This window comes from Diprion similis, chromosome 13 (genome assembly GCF_021155765.1).
Source record: "Diprion similis isolate iyDipSimi1 chromosome 13, iyDipSimi1.1, whole genome shotgun sequence".
Classification (NCBI taxonomy): domain Eukaryota; kingdom Metazoa; phylum Arthropoda; class Insecta; order Hymenoptera; family Diprionidae; genus Diprion; species Diprion similis.
In genome coordinates this window covers 2,917,616-2,937,872 of record NC_060117.1, presented here as the reverse complement: position 1 = coordinate 2,937,872, position 20,257 = coordinate 2,917,616, and the positions used below count along the sequence as shown (strand labels likewise).

Below are 20,257 nucleotides of genomic sequence, written 5' to 3'. Positions count from 1 at the left end.
TATATTTATACGTTATTATACAAAATGTCTGTATAAAAAACACATGCAATATCACATCGCTTTTTATAATACGTATATATTAGGGTGGCGCAAAAAAAACGACTATTTTTTTTTTTTTTTTTTCGACAAAATGACAGCTTTTGATGTTTTAAGAACCCACTCCAAAGGACAGTTAAAAAAAAAATTTCAAGAGGTCGCTGCACATTTTTTAAAACGTCAGAAATCGTCGAATATTGATTTTTTTTTTTCTTTTAATTTTTTTTTTCTCGTCAAGGTATAATTTTGTAGACAAAAAAAAAAACAATAAGCTTCCGAAAGTTTCAGTTCAAAATTTGAATTTTGAAAGGTCACTCATAATTTTTTTTCAATCTTTTGGTGCATTTCTTTAGATCTTTTAGAGCGACCTTTTAATATTCATATTCAAATTTCATAAATTTTTCTTCTTTAATTTAGTAAGAAAGAATCGATAACAATACCACACGACATGAATTAAAATCAAACAAAATACTGAAAATATAATTTTTTTAATTTCAGTTTTTGACGATTTTAGACATTTTGAAAAATTTCGAGTGACCTCTTAAAATTTTTTTTTTTCGAGCTCTTCTTTGGAGTGGGCTCTTAAAACACCAAAAACTAATATTTTGTCACCCAAGACTCAAAAAAAAAAATATTCCGTTTTTTTCACGCCACCCCAGTATATATGTATGTATATTGTATCGTCGTTTCCGATTTCCATTTTATATCGAGCTCGCACATATGCGAAAAAGATAAAACGATGCTTCGGCCTGTCGCAGAATGTAAATAATAAAAAGTGCAATCAGTTTTTATCTTCATCGCTGCAAAAACATGAAATCGTTGAAAACTTTCACGACGTTAAAACGGTATCAAAAATATTCTTATCGTTTCGTGATTGTAATTTTTTTGCAATTTCTTACATCATTCTTCTCATAGCAAGATTGTTTTTTTTTTTGGGGGGGGGGGGGGGGGGATTTTCTCGATAAGCTTTGAATTTTCTACAATTTCTTCATTAAACCATCTTATTGATCGACATAATTTAAAAATCTGAAAAAATTTTGAAAAATTGTGTTTCAGATATCAAAATTTTCAAGCTCAGGGCCCTAGTGAAGAGATTTTTTTCTTCTCACTCTTTTCAAGCTTTTTCCGACAAAAAATAAATCTACAAACTTAGAAGCCCGAGTCGTTTTACTACAAATGGTTGCTGAAACATTTTCAAGAATTTTTTTCAAATTTTCCGTAAGACATTTTTCTTTTCTTCTTCATTTTGCTGGTATAGCATAGAAAAAAAAAAGGAAAATCATCAAACGGTTCCGAAAAATCGAAAAAATTTTCAAATATCCGCTACGAAATGTGAAAACGTTTCATCAATGATGTATAAAAAAACGACTCCCTCTTCTAATTTTTGCAACGGTTTTTTTCTACCAGTAAAAGCTTCAAAACAATAAGACGAAAAAATATCTCCCCACTTCGGTTTTAAGTTTAAAAATTTTGATATCTGATACATGATTTTTCAGACTCATTTCAAAGTTTCAAATTGTATCGTTCGATAAGAACTAGTTTTGAAAAATTGTATAAAATTCGAACCGTGTCAAGAAAAAAAAAAAAAAAAATGTAAAATATCGTATAAAACCGCGAAACTTGAAAATGTCTACAAAAATTTTTTTTTTTTCAATAATTAAAAAACGATTTCTCTTCCACGTGACCATTCCTTCCTCATAATTATACTTCTGTTAAATCCATCATACTTAAAAACTTCGTCACACACGATGGTATTAAATATGTATATATATATATATATATGTATATGTTAATGTATAAAACAAGCAGGTCACCTGCACAGAAAAGGTCGAGTTCATTGCTATTAGTCTCGGGACGAGTAACGCACGCTAAATGACGTACTTAGACGAATATGACACGTAAAAATCGTCGAGTTGGGGACGAGAATTTGAATAGATCATAGCTTCAAGCGTACCAACATTATTATATATAGAGATAGGTCGAATACCGCGGGTTAAAATGTCTATGACGACGACGATATAGATATAATCCAAGGGAATTAAGCAAGCGCGCGCGAGCTAATAGAAAAAAGAAAAAGAAGAAGAAGAGAAAAAAAAAAAAAATAATAACAACGACACACGACTTGAAGAATAAAAAATTTTTCGATACGGATATAATTATATAATTCACTGCGCCTCGTGGCCGGATTTTTTTTTCAACAAACTCAAACTCGTGTCACGCGTCTTGTCATCTCTCTTTATTTATTCATTATACAGACATACACTGTGCATGAATGATTATTTTTATTGTTATTGTTATTGTTATTCTGACCGAACTTTGAACTTTTGCCGAAACGAATCTATCGTGTTGTGTCTGTGTGAAGAGAAGAAAGAAAAAAAAAATTTAATCATGGAAAGATACTTTGAATAATACTTCCAAATATATATATATATTTTTTTTTTTTTTAAGAAAAACGCGAAGAAACTGTTGACAGGAAAGAAAGAAAAAAAAAAGAAATAATTTTTTTTTTTTTTCTTCAAGAGAAAAGCGAAGCGATTTTTGTATCCGTCTTTTTGCGTTTGTTTTTTTTTTTTTTTTTTTTTTTTTTTTGCCAAATTTTTCCGAGTATCGTCACTAAATTACGTTCGTAAATTTTATCGATCATGTCGAAAAAAAAATTATTTCTGAAAAAAAAAGAAACTTCTTTTTCGGAACATTTCTTCAAATTTCGGCTTCATCTGAATTCTGGAAAAATGTTATTTACTCAAGAGTGTTTAACAATCCATAATTAACACAGGATCAAATTGAAAAGCGTCAATTTACTTGTAAATGTTCGGTTTCGCCAATTCGATAATGCGTCATTCTGTAACTAGTAAAGATGATTTTGGGTTTAAGAATTTCCAAAATTCCAAATTAGGTGATAAAAAAATGTAAAAAAAAAAAAAAAAAACTCGACCCACGTTCTCCTTAACGGGGGTGTGTTTTGCATCATTTACTGGATTTTCGAAAATCTTTCCAGCGCTTTAAAAAATGGGCATTAGCGATCGTTTATTTCAATATTCATATAAAAAAAAAAAAAAAAGGTTTAAGAAACACTACTTCAAAAAAATTCACGTCGCGTTTAAAACTGGTTGGGTCTTCGTGGAATACCCCATACACATATATTATTATATGTAATGATTATATTATTTTATATCCTTCTGAAAAAAAGAAGAAAAAAAAAAAAAAAAAAAAAGAAAGAAAAAAAAATTTGAAGTCCGAATTTTCGAAAAGAGACGATCCGTGGACGGAGGGGCGGAATTTTCGATGAGCATAATTTATTCGAGGTGGATGATGGGACGGGGTCCCATCTTGTCCAGCGTCTCTCTCTTTTTCTCTCCCCTCCCCCCCTCCCTCTTCAGACCAGACCTGCATAATTTAACCCTAATTGAGTAACAGGATCACATGAGCGCACTCGAGCCCTCGAACTAATCGCTTAAGCCCGGCCGGTTGTGCAGGGCTAGGGGTCGTGGTCGTCGGTGGCAAAAAGTGAAGGGGCGTTTGTCACGTGACGAATCTGCAAGACCGACCGAGAGGTTCTTTGGTATACGTGGAGGATAGATACAGTCCTACATACTAATTCCTCAATAAATCCCCCGGAATCATAGTCGGGTATTACACGAATGCAAGATTTCTATCCCCTGGATCGAGAAACGGACGCGACGCTGTTCGATCATCGATCATAGATCATCGATATTATCGAAAAGTCTCTTGGTAGGGTCTCGCTACTCGGGCGACGACACGCGTGGCTTGCATTGGCGTAAAGACTAGAGGAAGGGGCAGGAAAATTTTCAAAAACTTTTTTTTTTTTTTCCCCCTCGAAATCTGAATATCATTTTTATTTTCTTCGATTACAATTGAAAACAAAAAAAAAAAATATTTAGCGTGATTAAGTCCTCGAAAACTGTGCATTTCCTCGAGTACTATTTTCTTTTTTTTTTTTTTTTTTTTTTTTTATTATTTCCTTTTTCTGAAAAAAAGTTTCTTTTTTTGACTTGATTATTTAATCACATTTTCATCGAAACCGCAAATGTTAACCTAACCTAATAATAACAATAATAATAATAATAATAATACTGAATCTATTGCGAAATAATTTTCTTTGGTTGTATGAAAATCCGTCGAGATCAAGTTGAAAAATGGCAATAATAAGGAAAAAATTAATCCACCCGAGCTTAATTAAGCCTGAATTTTATTTATCTAGTTATTGATAATAATAATAAGCAGGTACATTACGTAAGAACATTTGTATTGTCTGCCCACCACCTCCTCCGACAAGTTCACGTAATTCGTGTGCTTTGATTATGCGAAATTCAATACTGTGAACAGACAGCACGTGGTATTAACAACGAGATAATAGGTAAAAGCCGTGGGTATGTGTACATATGGGGCATCCCAATTGAAATCTAGGAATCATTAGATTCTTGCATGATAATTTCTTTTCGCGTTGATTCCACTTGGAAAAAGCCTATTTTTTTTTTTTTCTTAACAATCTTTTCGTTTTTAAAATCCTCAATATTACCCGCAGATTCTGGATCGTCAATAAATAAGATCTATCATGATTAGAAAATGGGATTCGGCTCTGCTTCACATTTTTATCTACCATTCTTTTTTTCAGTTGCTAAAATACAAACAAGAAGATAAATTAAAAAAAAATTTAATTCCCAACAGTCCTCGCAAGACAAAAAAAAAAAAAAAAAAAAAACAGACAAAGAAAAACGTATCTTGGAAAATTTTGATATTTTGCATATCTTCAAAAAATGAATGAAAAAAAATCTTTTTCTTAATAAAAAAAAAAAACATCTCAATATGCAAAATTGATGAAAAAAAATTATTTTCGACTCCAAAACAGCATCAACTTTGATGTTTTAACAGTTCGATGTTGCTGTTGAAGATATATACGAAAATTGAGGATTAATTTTATTTTTATTTTGGAAACTAGGAGTAAAAAAAAAAGTGATAAAAAACAAAATTTGAAGCAGTCGCAACTCACTTTTTAATCTGACAACGATAGATCTTACTTAATAACGACGCAGAATCTGTGGAAAAAATTGCAGAATTTTGAAAATGTTTTTTGGTTTTTCTGCTTCTTCTGTCATTTCTGTTTTACAAAAAAATGATCGTTTCAGAAAAAAATTTGGGCTTTCTTTTTAAGTGGAATCAATGCAAAAAAAAACAAAGTTATGCAAGGATCTGACGATCTAAGGATAATCACTCCTCGATTTTAATCGGAATGCCCCATATATATATATATATATGTAAAATTGAGTACCTGTTCATTGTTTGAATTCCAATTAAAAGTTGGACCGTAGAGAACACGTGGCAGAGCTTCTCGAAGCTCACAATTCTCCCAGTGACGAAGACCACCTTCGGTGACTAAACGCTAAATACGATTTCTCGTCCCGTGAGTTCGTAACACGCAACAATATCAGTTACGGTTACATGTAAATATCATTTACAACAATATAATATTGACACTGCATTTGACTGACTAACTAACTTGTGAACCTCAACTGTGTAGCTAACGATAATGCAGTTTATAAAGCTTCGTACGAATGCTCGAGTGATTTAGCCAACAATGTTTATCTAACAAAAGCGGTAAACAAAAGATATAGACTCGATGTTTAAATTATTTTTATTTGAAAACCAGAACGATATTTCGGATTAGGAAAAAAAAAAAAAAATTGCCTGTTCTCTCGAATTATTTATTGTAAATAAATATTAAACAAACTTCAGTCCTGCACTTGAATCACTTTCGTTTAAAAATAATAATTAATAACAAACTAGAAACGTAAAATAATTGATAAACAAAGTTTAAAAAATTAATATTTATCGTACGTCTTCTCATCGATCCTGAATTTTTCAATTTCATATACCGCAAGAAGCAAAGTAAAAAATGAAAAAAAAAAAAAAAAAAAAGACACAAAAAAAGACACAAAGAAAGACAAAAATTCGAAAGATAATCATTTGGATAAAAAAATCTCGCTAAGATTCATATTTTTCTTCTAAAATATACGCTCTTCGCAGAAATTTTTCGCACAAACCAACGAATTACGTAATTTTCCGAAGAACAAAAATATTTTCAGATAAAAATAAAAAAATTGTTTCGTACTTTGAGAAAAAAAAAAACGTTGTTCAATACAAAACGAAAAAAATTAAAAACAGGTTTTTATACGTTCTTTTCTAAAATTAATGACCCAATTTTTGTTTAAAATCCAGAAAAAGAAAAACAATAATCATAGAAATGTAATTCGATTATTGAACCAATTGAAGAGCGTTTTAGATAATTTTTTCACAGTTTGATGGTACTTTTCTCCTTCCTGCGCTTACAATCAGTGCGATTCACACCGTGCATTGAAGGTTAAGGATAGTCGCTTCCACGATATAAAGGGGCAGGTAATGCGAGGGATCGAGCGATCTCGGCATTGCAGATGCATTATTCATCGGGTTGCAAATCTGCGATATATAGAGTCAGAGAGAAACGGCGATCAGGCAACGCCGTGTTGCACCATCTGCAACCGAAACTCCCACCTAAATGCGAAAATCCAACCGATATCCGCGGCGGAAATCTTTCACTCAAAAAACGAAGTGAAAAACTGTAGAAGAATTAATTATTTTGGGGTAGAAAAAAGTAGGAGGAGGAGAACAAGAAGAAGAAGAAAAAAAAAAAAAACATTTTGCTTCTTGATTTTGCGAGAATTCGAAAAGTTTTAACATTTATAAAGATATTGCTGGCATCTTGGGGTCGTTGAAGACCCCGACCAAAAATTGTTTGACGTAACGAAGCGGTTTAAATATTTTAAAAATTAACTTTAACAAATAATTTTATAACTTTTTATGTTTTTTTTTTTTTTTTATTATTTTTGAAAATATATTGAAACATATTGAATACATGTTTTTGTTTTTTTTTCTTATTTGAGAGAGAAAATGCGCTGATGCACTTCCTGTTAATTAAATATAAGAAGTTAAAAAATTCTTTGTTAAATATAAATTGAGTCATTTTTTCAAACTTTCATGGTACGAAAATCTGGATTAAGAAGAAAGATGAAAAAAATAAATATATAACAGGTTTTCGGATGTTTTTTTGTTTTTTTTTTTTATGACCATTTCATTGCAGGGTTTTGAAAAGTTAATGACCGATAATTTCGAGAAATGTTTATTGAACGATTTCGCTAGTGAATTGTTGCGAAAAATGTGCAAAATACATTTACATTATAGGTATAAAGTATAGAGTAACCGCGGGTACTCTCAAGGTATGTAATCTGGCCATTTTTCTCACGAGAAACGGAGTTACGAGGCGACTCATCCACTTTTAAAGGGTTTTGCCGGGGTTATGAGCAGCTCCGGGTTCGCGGTTTCAGCAGTAAAAGCGTATTGACCAGGTAAGCAAAGTGCGGGAAAAGTATTTGAAATTCATAGCTTTTTACCTGGCTCGACAAACGGAATGCAACACATCCGCACGGCGTTGGTTCTGAGCATAAATTCATTCCTGCGATAAAATCGAGCAATTTTGTATCGGGATTATTTTACACGCGTTGCATCGTGAAAATGGTCGAAGGAATGAAATTTTAAAAGTTTTTAGATTATAAAGTTGAAGGCAGGTATAGTAAGTAACGTTTTACTGTAAAATTCTTATAAAAAATCTTCTTCGCGTTTCTAGGAATTTCACAAATTTAAGAAAAAATCATGAAAATTTAGACATTTTTTGCAAAATCAAATTTTTTCGAAATTCGTTATGAAATTTTATGCAATTATTATGCGAAAAATCTTTTTTAGTAGGGATGACAGTGAAAATTATTGGTATTTAAACTTCATAAAAAATTTCACTTTACTTTATTTTTGCAAAATTTACTATACGAAAAATCACGTGAAACGTATACTTTTTTTTAAACTGCTATAAATTGATAAATTTTTCGCAAGTCGAAAATTTTGGCTCGACATACTGTAACCACAACTTTATTTTGCAAGAATTTTTTTTAAACTTTGCAGATCGATCAATATTTACTAAAAATATGATACCAACCGTGGAGTAAAATTTTTTTCCTAGTGTTGTGAATCACGTGATTATTTTTTGTACAGTAATTTTTGTAAAACTAAAGTGAAATAAATTTTTTTTTTATAAAGTTTAAACACCAATAATCAATGTGTATAATATTTATATTTATTAATTTCTACACTTATTTTCTTAACTAAAGAGAAAAAATTTCTTGTACAGCGTATTTTTGGCGCTTTGATTTTGCTGACTTAATCGTTATTGAAATTCTTCTATTCGGTCCGTAAAAATTTTCCAAAAAATGGTAAAATATAACATTGCGTTTTTCGTTTTTTTTTTTTCAACATTTTTCTTTATCGTTTCATTCAATGATACAATGTTCACAAGGAGATCGACACGTTGATGAAAAGGAAAAAAAAAAAAAAAAAAAAAAAAAAAAGTAAAACGAGAAGGACAAGAATTATGGATGAATAAAGGCGGGAATACATCGGTGAAACGGTCGCCTAGTCACATAAAGGAAGTAAAGAAACGGTAACGGCGTCGATAAATAATGAGAAAATTACCGGAGCCTTGGAGTATAGTGTAATACAAAAGAGGAAAGACATTTTGATGGGTCCATGATACCGGAGGTGAAGCTGAGATACCCGTCATTCTCCGCGAGGTGGTTAAAGAAGAAGAAGAAGAAGAAGAAGAAGAAGAAGAAGACGACGAAGAAGACGAAGACGAAGCGGAGGAGGAGGAGGAGGAGAAGAGGAAATGAGAGGAGAAGAGCTGAACGAGCGCGTCTCTGACTCGTTGGTAGTAAATGTTTACGGTTTAAATTTGTTCCTCTTAGATACCTGCTCGAAACGAAACCGAATGAAACTCCAAACCCAGTGCAGAGAGAGCTATTCCATGTATAGGAATTATAGGATATTAAAGACGCCCGTGTCAGTCGTACAGTCGGATTAAAAAACGAAAAAGAATTAATACGAGAGATAAGAAAGTGTCGAAAAAACGATGTTGAAATTCAAAGACGTTGATATTCGAGATAGAAAAGAAAATTCTTCGTAACGAGGTTGAAAATAATTCAAAATCTTTAACAGATCAAAATCTAATCACACCATCATCAATAATATTATTAACATTCTTCAATTCGTTTCATTTTTTCAAAATATAAAGAAAATCATTTTCAAAAATCAGTTCAAACTGAAAATATCGAATTCAATTCGCACGTAAGACGCGGTGTAATATTAAAAAAAGAACAAAAAAAAAAAAATGTTTAAATTAATAAACTGGTTTTTTGTTTTTTAGATTTTAAAAAATATCTTGAATCGATCGATCAAAATCGGTTCTCCGTTATGATTCGAATTGATTTCAGTATTTCATCTCTTCCTTTCTCTGAATATATATTTTATCTTTCTATTATTTCATTATTATTATTACTACGATTATCATTATTATTATTATTATTATTACTATAATTTACTTTTATTTTTCGACTCGACTGTATTTTTAACATCCCAGGCAGTTAAACATCAGTTTTTAACGACGACGTACAGGAAAATACTGGATCTCGGTTATAGTTCCTCCTGAGTTATCGCCCTCAAGGTAGGTATAAGGTGTTTTTGTGTGTGTGTTTGTGTGTGTGTGTGTGTATACAGGATAGTTTTCGATAAAACTTGCCATAATCCTCGGAATCCGACGAATGGAACAATAAAAAAAAAAAAAAAAAAAAAAAAAAAAGAATCATAACGAAAAATAACTAGAAAACGGCAACAACAACGACAAAAAAAAAAAGTAAAAATAAAATGAAAAACTAACAATAAGATCCGGGAGAAAACGAAAAGTCCGCCCAAATTTTTTTTCTCTTTTTTTTTTTTCCACCGATTTTTTATACATATAAATCGTCAAATGATAATAACGACGAATCGGAGGATGAAAAATACGAGAAGTCGAAGAAGAAGAAGAAGAAGAAGAAGAAGAAGAGGAGGAATAATTTGGAGATGCATGGCGTCGGGATGCTGAGCAGATACATAACTACTGGATATTTTTATAAGGATACTGGCGGGGTTTCTTCTTTCTTCCAACTCCTCTCTCTCTCTCACTCTCTCTCTCTCGTTAGGTATATTATTTTTCACCCAACGGAGTGAGTTTTACGCGCGTTTCGATCCTGTCCAGGATGTGTAAACCGAGTAAATCTTGGGCGGCTCGTTATTCTCCGTGTATCGTATATATATATATATCGGTAGAAATTAGAAATGCGAACCGGAATGCAAACGTGGGACCAAAGAGAAGCCGCCGAACGCCGTCGAGAGGAAAGATTTTAAAGCTAGAAAATCTACCAGAACTCCCCCAGATATTCACTCCAGTATAAATAATCATCGGTTTTTTTACCGAGCTTCGAGTTTTTCACTTTCTTTCCCACGTTTCACACGTTTTATTTTCATCCCATCAACAAGTTTCACGATGAATCATTAGTTTAAAAATTAGGCGATACGCAAGACTATTCACTGCAATTTTTCGAGAAGTCACTATTGTACGAATTATATCTCCAATCCAACGATCATTTTTTCAATAATATTACAGTAATTATAAAATATTGAAAAAAGGTTCATCTCAAATGTATAAAAATTTGAAAATCGGGCTCGTAGGATTTGAACTTTTATTAATTTTTACACGAGATGAATAAAAGAGAAGATTATATAAGATTGCTTTTTTTTTTTTTTTTTTTTTTTTTCGTAATCACAGTAATCACTAACACAGTTAAGTTTTTAATATTCAAAACGAGAAATCTGTTGTAATCGTAAGAACTTCACGTTGTCTCTGTGTAATATAATTTTGACGGTTGAATTTAATTTATTTATTTTTTTCTTCTTTATAAAGAAATTTACTTCATACTTTTCTATTACGTACAGATAAGGAGAATGACATCTTTTGTTCAAACAATTAACGAAATTTGACATTGTAAAAAAAAAAAAAAACATAGAAAAACCAAATGTAAACAATTATTTCCTGGTAGATTCTCTGCGTTCTTTCCTTTTTTTTTTCGTTTCAGAATACAAACAAATTATATCAGCGATAGGGTAAATTATTCAAAATCAATTTCGTTTTTTTTTTTCGTCACAGAACGTTAAAAAAACATATAGAATGTCGAGATACAAAAAAAAAAAAAAAAAAAACGTTAACAACGATTCAAAGAAATGTGTGAAGTAAAGAAAATCGTCATACAAGATCGTCAAAATTCGTCTACATTCTAAAGTTTCTTTATAATTTCGTTTTCAAATTTTTGAAGTTTCAACACTTCAAATCACAATATTGAAAAAAAAAAAAAAAACAAATGGTATCAAATCCATCATCGCATCTTGAAAAATCGTTATCGAGCCCCTTTCATTCAATACCGATCTTTTCCGATTTTCAACCCCACATTTTCACATTAATTCCCCCCTAATAACAAGCCACCCTATCTCAATGCCTCGCAACGATTTCAACCCCACAAACCATCCCTCAGAATTCCTCCTTACCGATCGGTAATAATTTCAATGAAAACAATATTCCCTATAAAAAGATGGTCGCAAGGTTCTCGTTATCGGTAGCCAGTCCATTTCCAACTTCCGGTTTCGAAGTCTCGCCGCGACTTCGTCCCCTGCGGGTGCAACTGAATGGGGGTCCGAAAGCAGGAGGGGGTGAGGGGGCAAAACGAGCAGGAAATGCGCCGATCCGAGCTCCGCTTCAGCTATTAATTTGCATATTATTATCCTCACCGGGGGTAAGAAACCGCGGAGAATCGCCCATTTATACAGTTATAACGATCAGAGCTCGGTAAAGAGCTCTTCGAGAGTATATATCCGACGGGGCGGCAAAGTTCGCCCCTTTTTCTCCGCCTAAGTTCAACCCCGGCATTCAATAACGAACGGTGCCCCATTGTTCGCCATGGCAAGCAACGTTTTCGCCGAAGCCTCGTTACGCGGGGTTTTATTGTTCCCCTTGATACAGCGTCTAGCGTTGTTTAAATTCCTTCTCGAATTTGTTTCTTTGTCAATTTTTTTTCGTTTCGACTAAATTTTTTTTTTTTTTGTTTTTTTTTTTTTTTTTTCTCTTCACGCCTCGAAATCGAACGAGGGATTCGACGAATTTCAACCAATCACTGATCCGGAATGTGAAACAAAACAACTCGGGTACACCATGGATACCCAAGTTTAGGGTGTTTCAAAAAAAGACGAGGTTTTTTTTTGTTTTCTTACGGTGTCCAAAAATTGATAGTATATCTAAAACTAAAAATTTTGTCGCCAATGTGAGCTCTTAATATCAATAGTAAGGTTTGCCTCTATCCATTTCTTTATTTTCTATTTGAATAAAACGCGAAATTTTTATTTTTTTTTATTTTTGAATTTTTGTTAGTTCGGAACGAATCATCGTAGCAATAATCTGAAAAAAGAGTTTTGTAGGAAATTTCACGTTCTACAAAAAACGTCTGTAGATCAAAGTTCTTCAGATCAAGCGTTTCAAAGATATCAGCGATCTAAAGTAACACTAATAAAAAATTTCAAATATTTTTCAATAAAACTACAAAAAAAATATCAAACGCCATAAAATGTGTTCAAAAAAAATTTTTTTTTTTTTTTTTTTCTATTCTGAGAACGATTCGCGATTTTTTTGAAAATCTAAAACACGCGGAAGAATAGAAAAAAATTTACAGGGATCTGTCTGAGTTAGATCGTTCAAAATGATAAAAATTCATATTTTTCTTTACTCGAATCAAATGATTTTGAAATCATGAGGATAATAAGTAACATTTTTCGTTTGTATTCCTCATCCACTTTTTTTCATTCTCCTATATCTCAATGCTTTATAGATCATTAAAAAATAATGAAATTCAAAACTATCCAAATGTTTTTAAAAAAGACATTTTTTTTTTTTTTTTTTTTTCTTCATCATTCAAAAATCTCACCCCCTTTTCTCTAATCTCTCAACTCTGAATCCAGTCCATGCTCGAGTTCCGAGTCACACCAGCGCAAAGTACGAATTTGGCGATAGAACGAAATTGAAAAAGGAGTAAAGAGGTAGGAAAAAGGTTCGGATCGAGGGGCATCCGGCGTACAGTGAAATTACATAATGGGTACGAGGGCGTTATTAATCGTCGGTGTCCGGGCGATATCTGTATTTACAGGCCCCGCAAGCGGGAGGATTTATCACCTGGCAAATGCCACCGGCATGGCATCCAGGATCCGATCCCCGGCTCAAAACCGGCGTCGACGAGTGGGATTCGCGTCCTTTTCCCAAACCGCTCGCTCGACCAACGAGGAAAGAATTATGGGAGCTGATCTCTGCAGCAGCGTTGTTCGGGAACGAGACAAGGGCGGAGGGCGACTTGACCGGGGTTGGAAAGTATAATAGGGTGGGGAGGAGGGTTAGTCTCACGTCTCGATGACTTATTTTCTTCAATTTTTCTTTTCCTTCTTTTTCCTTTTTTCTATTCTCGCAGTCAAATTTTTTTAATAGGAGACTTTGGTGAAATTTGGAAAAAAAAAAAAAAAAATAGTCGAAATGAAATGAAAAAATTCTTCCACCGATTTTTAGATTATACAGATTATAATATAAAAATCGAAACACAAAATTTTCTGAAAACTTTTCACGTCACGCCATTTGGTGGCAAAAATTTGACAATGAAAAAGAAAAATTTAAGATCATCGAGGTGATCATTGACGAACGAAGAAAAAGTGGGGAACCGATGAGGGATGAAAAAAGTCCGGAAGGCCGGAGATAAATAAAATTTTTATCAGATAGGGAAAATCCTGAAGGCGATTTATTCGGCGAGCCCTTCGGTATCAATATGATATAGATATCAATTCGGGTTGCCTATGGAGGAAAAAAAAAAAGGGGCTGGACATCATAACTCAAATTATATCTATCTTGTTCCACAAAAAGAATTTCTTTCCTTCCGAGTTTCTCGTCTATTCTTGATCATCGTTTGTACGTGCCTTTGCTACGCATGGCGGATCAACGAAACGACGTTTCGTCGACGATTTTTTTTATCCTGCTTTGATCAATGATCGAACGATTGTTTTTTTTAAAAACTATTGAAATTATTTGGAAAGTAAAGAAAAGAAGATAAATTTCAAACGTATATCGATTATACAGAAATATCTTCGACGTAACATTTATTTTACACAAAAATTTTTATCCAAAAAATATTTTTCCCAAGAATGCTTTGCGTGAATTTTTTTTTTTTTTTTGTTTTAAATCTGTAAAAAAATCTTCTGTATTTTTCAATTTTTTCGGGATATTTCGGGGAAATTCTGTAAAACTTTAGAATTTGATTGTATCGTTGTGAAATCCTTTCAGATCGACGAGAATGAAAAAAAAAAAAAAAAAAAAAAAAAAGGTATCAATGAATCTTGAAAGTCTTGATAATTTTTGTGAAAATTCTTTTACAAAATTAATTTCAGTTTAAAAAAAATTTTCCAAAGACAAAATTTATCTTTCTTGAGATCTGAAGTTAAAATCAATCGTGGTGAAAATTTTTTTTTTTTTACACAATAAAAATCGTGAAAAATCGTCTGTCTAGACTATAAAACCTTAGACCCACCACCGATAAAACGAGTTTGAAAAACGTTTCCGAGTCGATAAATAATAATTAAATTGAAACCTGGCAAAGTCTTGAATTTCTTAACAAACTCCGTCCGTTTCTTGAAGACCCAAAGAAACACTTTTGCAATTTAATTATCGATAACATTTTGCCTCCGTTTCACCGCATCGCTAGTATACGTGTGTATATCTATATATATAGATATATATATATAACAGCAAGCAATTCTTCGGTGAAAAGAAAAACGTACAAGTGCAGCAGACGGACAACTGCAGCAATATCGATGGTTATAATATTTTCACAAAGGTAGTAAATAACCTCATCACAGAACACAGAAATTTTACAATCATGCAGATCTGAAATACAAAATACAATAATAATTGTAAAGTGTTTCGCATTCAATTTTTTATATATATATTTACAAAAATTCATTTTGCAGCTGTCGAATAAAATATTTTCCCCATCAGCGTATCATGGTGATAAAATTGATAGAAATTGTCTAATTTTGACTTTCCCGTTTTTTTTCTCTCTCTATTTTCCTTTCATTCAACTTTCTTCGCGACGTATTAAAGTCTTTTTCTACATCGCGTTTACTCTCGCTCCCTTCCTCCGAAAAACGGCAAGTATTCATTCGTTTATTCGATTAATCCCTGTAGTTGGTTACTAACGTTAGTTTTACAAGCCGTCCATCCACGTCCGATTAACGCACACCTCGAGTTTAACCTCCGTGTAAAAGAATAATATTCCTACGTTGATAAAGGCTCGGAGCAAGGTGCTGCTGTTGCCGCAACTTTGAAAAACGAGAAAAAAATAGAGAAAAGCGAAAGAAAAAAAAAAAAAATTGGAAACCAGCGGGGGGAAAAAAAAGTTGAATAAAAAGAAGCATTGATGGATTTATTACGTCTTGACGCAGGAGAAACCAGCCGGTTATCCCCCCCCTCTCTCTCTCTCTCTCTCTCTCTCTCTCGCATTCTCGACACACGCGTCTGTTTTTTTATGTCGATGCATACTTCATTATACCTGTTGTGCACCCTGTAAAACATTCTTGCCTATCTCGAAAGCAGAGCCACGCGCTTGTTTATGTATATATATATATATTAGGGTGGCGCAAAAAAACCGACTATTTTTTTTTTTTTTTCGAGTCTCGTGTGACAAAATGTTAGTTTTTGATATTTTAAGAGCCCGCTGAAAAGGATAGCTCGAAAAAAAAATTTTTTAAAAGGTCGCTCCGAATTTTTTAAAATGTCAAAAATCGTCAAAAAATTATATTTTCAGTATTTTGTTTGATTTTTAATCCATGTCGTGGTGTATTGTTATCGATTTTTTCTTACTAAGTGAAAGAAAAAAAAAATTTATGAAATTTTAATATGAATATTAAAAGGTCGCTGGAAAAAATCTGAAAAAAATTCACCAAAAAATTTGAAAAAAAAATTATGAGCGACCTTTCAAAATTCAAATTTTGAACCGAAACTTTCGGAAACTTGTTTGCTTTTTTTTGTCTATAAAATTATACCGTAACGAGAAAAAAAAATTAGGAAAAAAAAAAAAATCAACTTTTGACGATTTCTGACGTTTCAAAAAATGCGGAGCGACCTCTTGAAAATTTTTTTTTACTACTATCGAAAAAAAATATTGCTGAAATTTTCCGCCTATTTACAATTGCGTGAGAATGGTTGTTGTGTGTTTTTTTTTTTTTTTCTACTCTTCCATTTTTTGTTTCTTCTTCTTCTCTTTTCTCTATCGTTGAAAAAAGCGAAGAAAATTTCGTATCCACGTTGAAATCCGATTGGATTTTGAGAAATTGATTTTTTGAATTCTCGCCAAGTAATTCCGATTCAACGATACTGTTTTTCAAACTTCTCGAGGGAGTGTGAGAAGAGAGAAGAAAAAGAAGAAGAAAAAAAAAAAAAAAAAAAAAACAGAATCCAATAACGCACAAAAACCGGTTGAAGTTATAAGTTTAAATGTATATTCAAGTGGCATCACAAAGAGCTCCTCAACGATATCAGCGAAATCTGGAAACAGAAATATGGCTCCGCGCGTGCGAAGATGCGTGAAAAGCCGTCTCGTTAGAGAAGGAGAGGCGAAGGAGAAGGAGAAGGTGGAAAAGGTGGAAAAGTTTCCCTGCGATCTTCAGTCATATCGGATGCCTCTCGGCCCGGGTTCGAGTTCGAGTTAGCGAATTCGAGTTCCCGTTCGTTTCTTCCTTCCTTCCTTCCTTCCTTCCTTCCTTCCCACCCTTCTTCCATACACAAGATCCTGAATAAATTACACGCTTCGAGGTCGGCGTTCTTAATTAAGGCACCCCGTTTCTGCCTCCCTCGTTTCCAAACACTCTCTCTCTCTCTCTCTCTCCTCATATCATCCAGTTAACGGAATCCCAGGTGTCTCGAAACTGTTTCGTATCGTTTACAAGCGAAAAACCCCCCAAATTTTCACTCATACTCGTCGTCGCCCGGATATTTCACCCTCCGAGATGAGGTATACAGTACACATTTACACTAGGGTGTCCCTTATTTAGGGTATTGACGAATTTTTGCCACCCCCCCCTCCCCCCCAAATCAAATTCAAATAATTCAAAAACAATTGCATAATTTATTCAAATTTTTATCTCAACTCTAAGATGATCCGTTTTATGGTCAAAGTTTCTTATATGGAAATAACATAAAAAAAATCTCATGATTCATTCCAAGGCCATTGACATGCTGAATCTAAAATCGTACGATTTTTTTTTTGTTTCAGGTTAACCATCTCCGATAAATCATCAAACCCACAGCAAATCCACTTTTATTTCAGACTGATTTTTAACAACGATTTTCGTGTAATATAAAAAGTGTTTAAAAAAATCAATATAAATTTTTGTATGTAATTCGCGAGTGTATATTTATTAAGCCTATCAAAAACTTTTATCAATATTTACAGTTAAAACTTGTTGAAAAAAATTCTGAAAAAAAAAAAAACTTTTTATTTTGTTGCTCAGAAGTTGGGGAGACCCCTTAAGAAAATCTGTACCTTCGTTGTTGAATTCCATATTTGAACACAGAAATTTGCAATTAAACAATATTCCACGCAGGGTGAACCTTCAGAACTTCCCAACTGTCGGCGTAGTCGGTTGTTTTCGGAATCAGAGTATTCGGTACTCGGTATTCGGTATTTGGGTAGGAATCTCCCGGGCTCGGCCAGCCTTGAATCAATTATTCGGTGTGCAGTAGCGTGCCAGCTAGTCGGCGTAAGACTGTTCCTTTGAAAGATGGGAGCCGAGGGATCCTTGTCAGTCAGTTTGAGAGCAAACGGCGATGTGTATTTAGGATTAGCGAACGATTAAGACGCTTATACCGCCGAGCGGCAGCTACGCTGACGTCCTCTGCTCTCCGGGTTTAGATTCGCTGCTTCGACCCGAAACGAAACCTTTTACTTCCTCGCTAGGGATTCGGATTGGACTAAGCAATCACGAATCGTCTTTCGTGACGTCGAAGATACACACGAGAAATCAGGTGAAACATCGCAGCCTGCTTTGTGCTAGGAACGCAAATTTAAAAGAAATTTGAAAGTGGGGAAAAAAATGGAGGAATGTGAGACGTGACACTAACAAGTTTCGTAAAGTATCCTTTTCATTCATGGAATTCGAGTGAGATTTTTGTAGTTTCTTTTCTTTTTTTTTTTTTTTTTTTTTTTTTTTTGTCGTTATTATGTATCGCAAAATGCAGGATTTTTTGCATTTTTTCTTGAAATAAGATGGTGAAAATGTGGTGACTAGATTTTATAAGAATTTGCGAAATCACTTTTTTGAATGAAGAAAATTGTTTTTTCTATTCTTAGGCACGAAAATTTGTTGTTCTGAGCCTGTTTTGGGTACATTAAAGCCCGAATATTTTATACAAAAAATGCATTCGGTTAACAATACTTTGAATTTTTTACTTTGATGGAAGAATTCAGCGATGTGAAGTTGTTATAGACACTTGAGAAGATTCGGACAAATTTTCTTAATTAATCGGTGAGAAACTTACAAACTAAATGATATCAAAAACTGATAACGACGGTTTCGGTTCAGCGCCAATTTAAATCAGGCTGCAGCAATCCGAACGAGCAGGAAACGTGCAAAATACTGTATCACCAAAAAAATAAAAAACAAATCAATCATACCGATCGCCTCATCGGTGAAGATTCCCTCGTTGAAATCGACACGTCGCAGCTCATCATCCACAGCCTCGATTCGGTGGCGTTGAGAAGCTCGGAATCTCAAGACTGGTACCACAATTAATCGCTGAACGTGTCTCCTATTCCTGTTAAAAGCAAAGAAATCGATCAGGCATCGTGGATTCATTTACAGGCCACCCTTGCATAATGCGTGACGCGGGTGAAAAAGGCGTTTCAGTGTTTCATAACGCAGGTTTCATTACACAGAATAAAATATCAGTTTTGCACGAGGTCCATTGCTCGGTGTCTTTCCGTAACGGCTGACTTCAGTGAACAGCAGTTTCGCATTTTTACAGATTCTTATCGGTGCTCTTCACGAAGTAAAGCAAAACATCGTCGTCGCAGCAGGCATTATGAGTCTTGAGCAGCTTGGATCGGCAGGATAGACAATTACAGGTCAAATAGCGTGAACCTCCGTGTAAACCGATTCAAGACTTATTCGTCACTGAGATTCTCGTGTTGGAAATTTCGAGAGAAATATTGCCGCTTCATTGACCTTTTTCGGTCTGTTGCTCTCGTTTCCGAGCGATAAACGACAAACAGGATATGTTATACAAAGATATATGAATTTCGCGATGGAAAATTGTCGACGTTTTGCATGAGAATCAGAAAACAATCTTAATTCTACACATACATGGCACAATAACAGGCAGGGGGACTGAAATTAAGCGAAAAAACATAAACTTACACTTTATTGCGTCGCAATCGCGTTCTCTTCGGCTTGACGCCCGGCTACGAGTGAAGTACGCCGCAGCTGCAGATCCGCCATCTTCTCGTTATCGTCTATATTCACCCTCCGCAGTCCCGAATCGCAGAAGATAAGCATCGGCGATCGTTCTCGCACCTTCGAGAATCTTCCACGACGTACGAAACACGGATGATCATTGTCAAGTTTTCCTCCGAACTCTGCAACTGCCGAAAATGAAGAAATTCTCCGTCCGTCCGGGTGACGCGTGCTTTTCCGTTGGATACGATCAACGGCAGCGCTGCTACGCGTAGTCGGCAGATTCTGAAACGAGCGACGACGCTGTTGTCGAGAGAATAATCGGCGAGTGCTGTTCAAGCTCAATACGTCACTCGGTTCAACTTTTTCTAGTAAATGTGTTCTTACCTGCGATGCATTCGACGTTTTGCCGCTGATGCAGATCCAAAAATGTCTCGGAGCGATGCAACGCCTCTCGATTCTCGTCCGGCGTCCGGTGACAAGTGAAGTTGGCCGTGGCTGGTCGGCCGATCGTCAGATTGTTGTTGAGCCAAGGCAGTCTGAAGTTGTCTGCCGAAACTCGGAAGCGAACGAAATTTCCGTCGTTACGCGTGACGACTAAGCTCGGAAGCAAATGAACACGTCATCATTGAAAACAAAATGGCCGCGTGTCGTTGAAACGCGAACTATTACAGCGTGTGACTTGTTCTAATTGCTAAAGTCAATATGCACGTACCTGCGA

General features: G+C 34.2%; 1 long non-coding RNA gene across 1 annotated transcript in view; it reads right to left on the bottom strand.

Annotated features, from left to right (window-relative positions):
• The window catches only part of LOC124414115, a 61,524-nt gene extending 41,842 nt beyond the window's left edge, over positions 1 to 19,682 (bottom strand). The window contains exons 1-2 of the long non-coding RNA XR_006929923.1: positions 19,501 to 19,682; positions 18,759 to 18,898 (exon numbers count right to left, since the gene is read on the bottom strand). This is a non-coding gene — a long non-coding RNA (uncharacterized LOC124414115). The remainder of the gene's footprint in view (positions 1 to 18,758; positions 18,899 to 19,500) is intronic.
• Between the last annotated feature and the right edge of the window lie 575 nt (positions 19,683 to 20,257).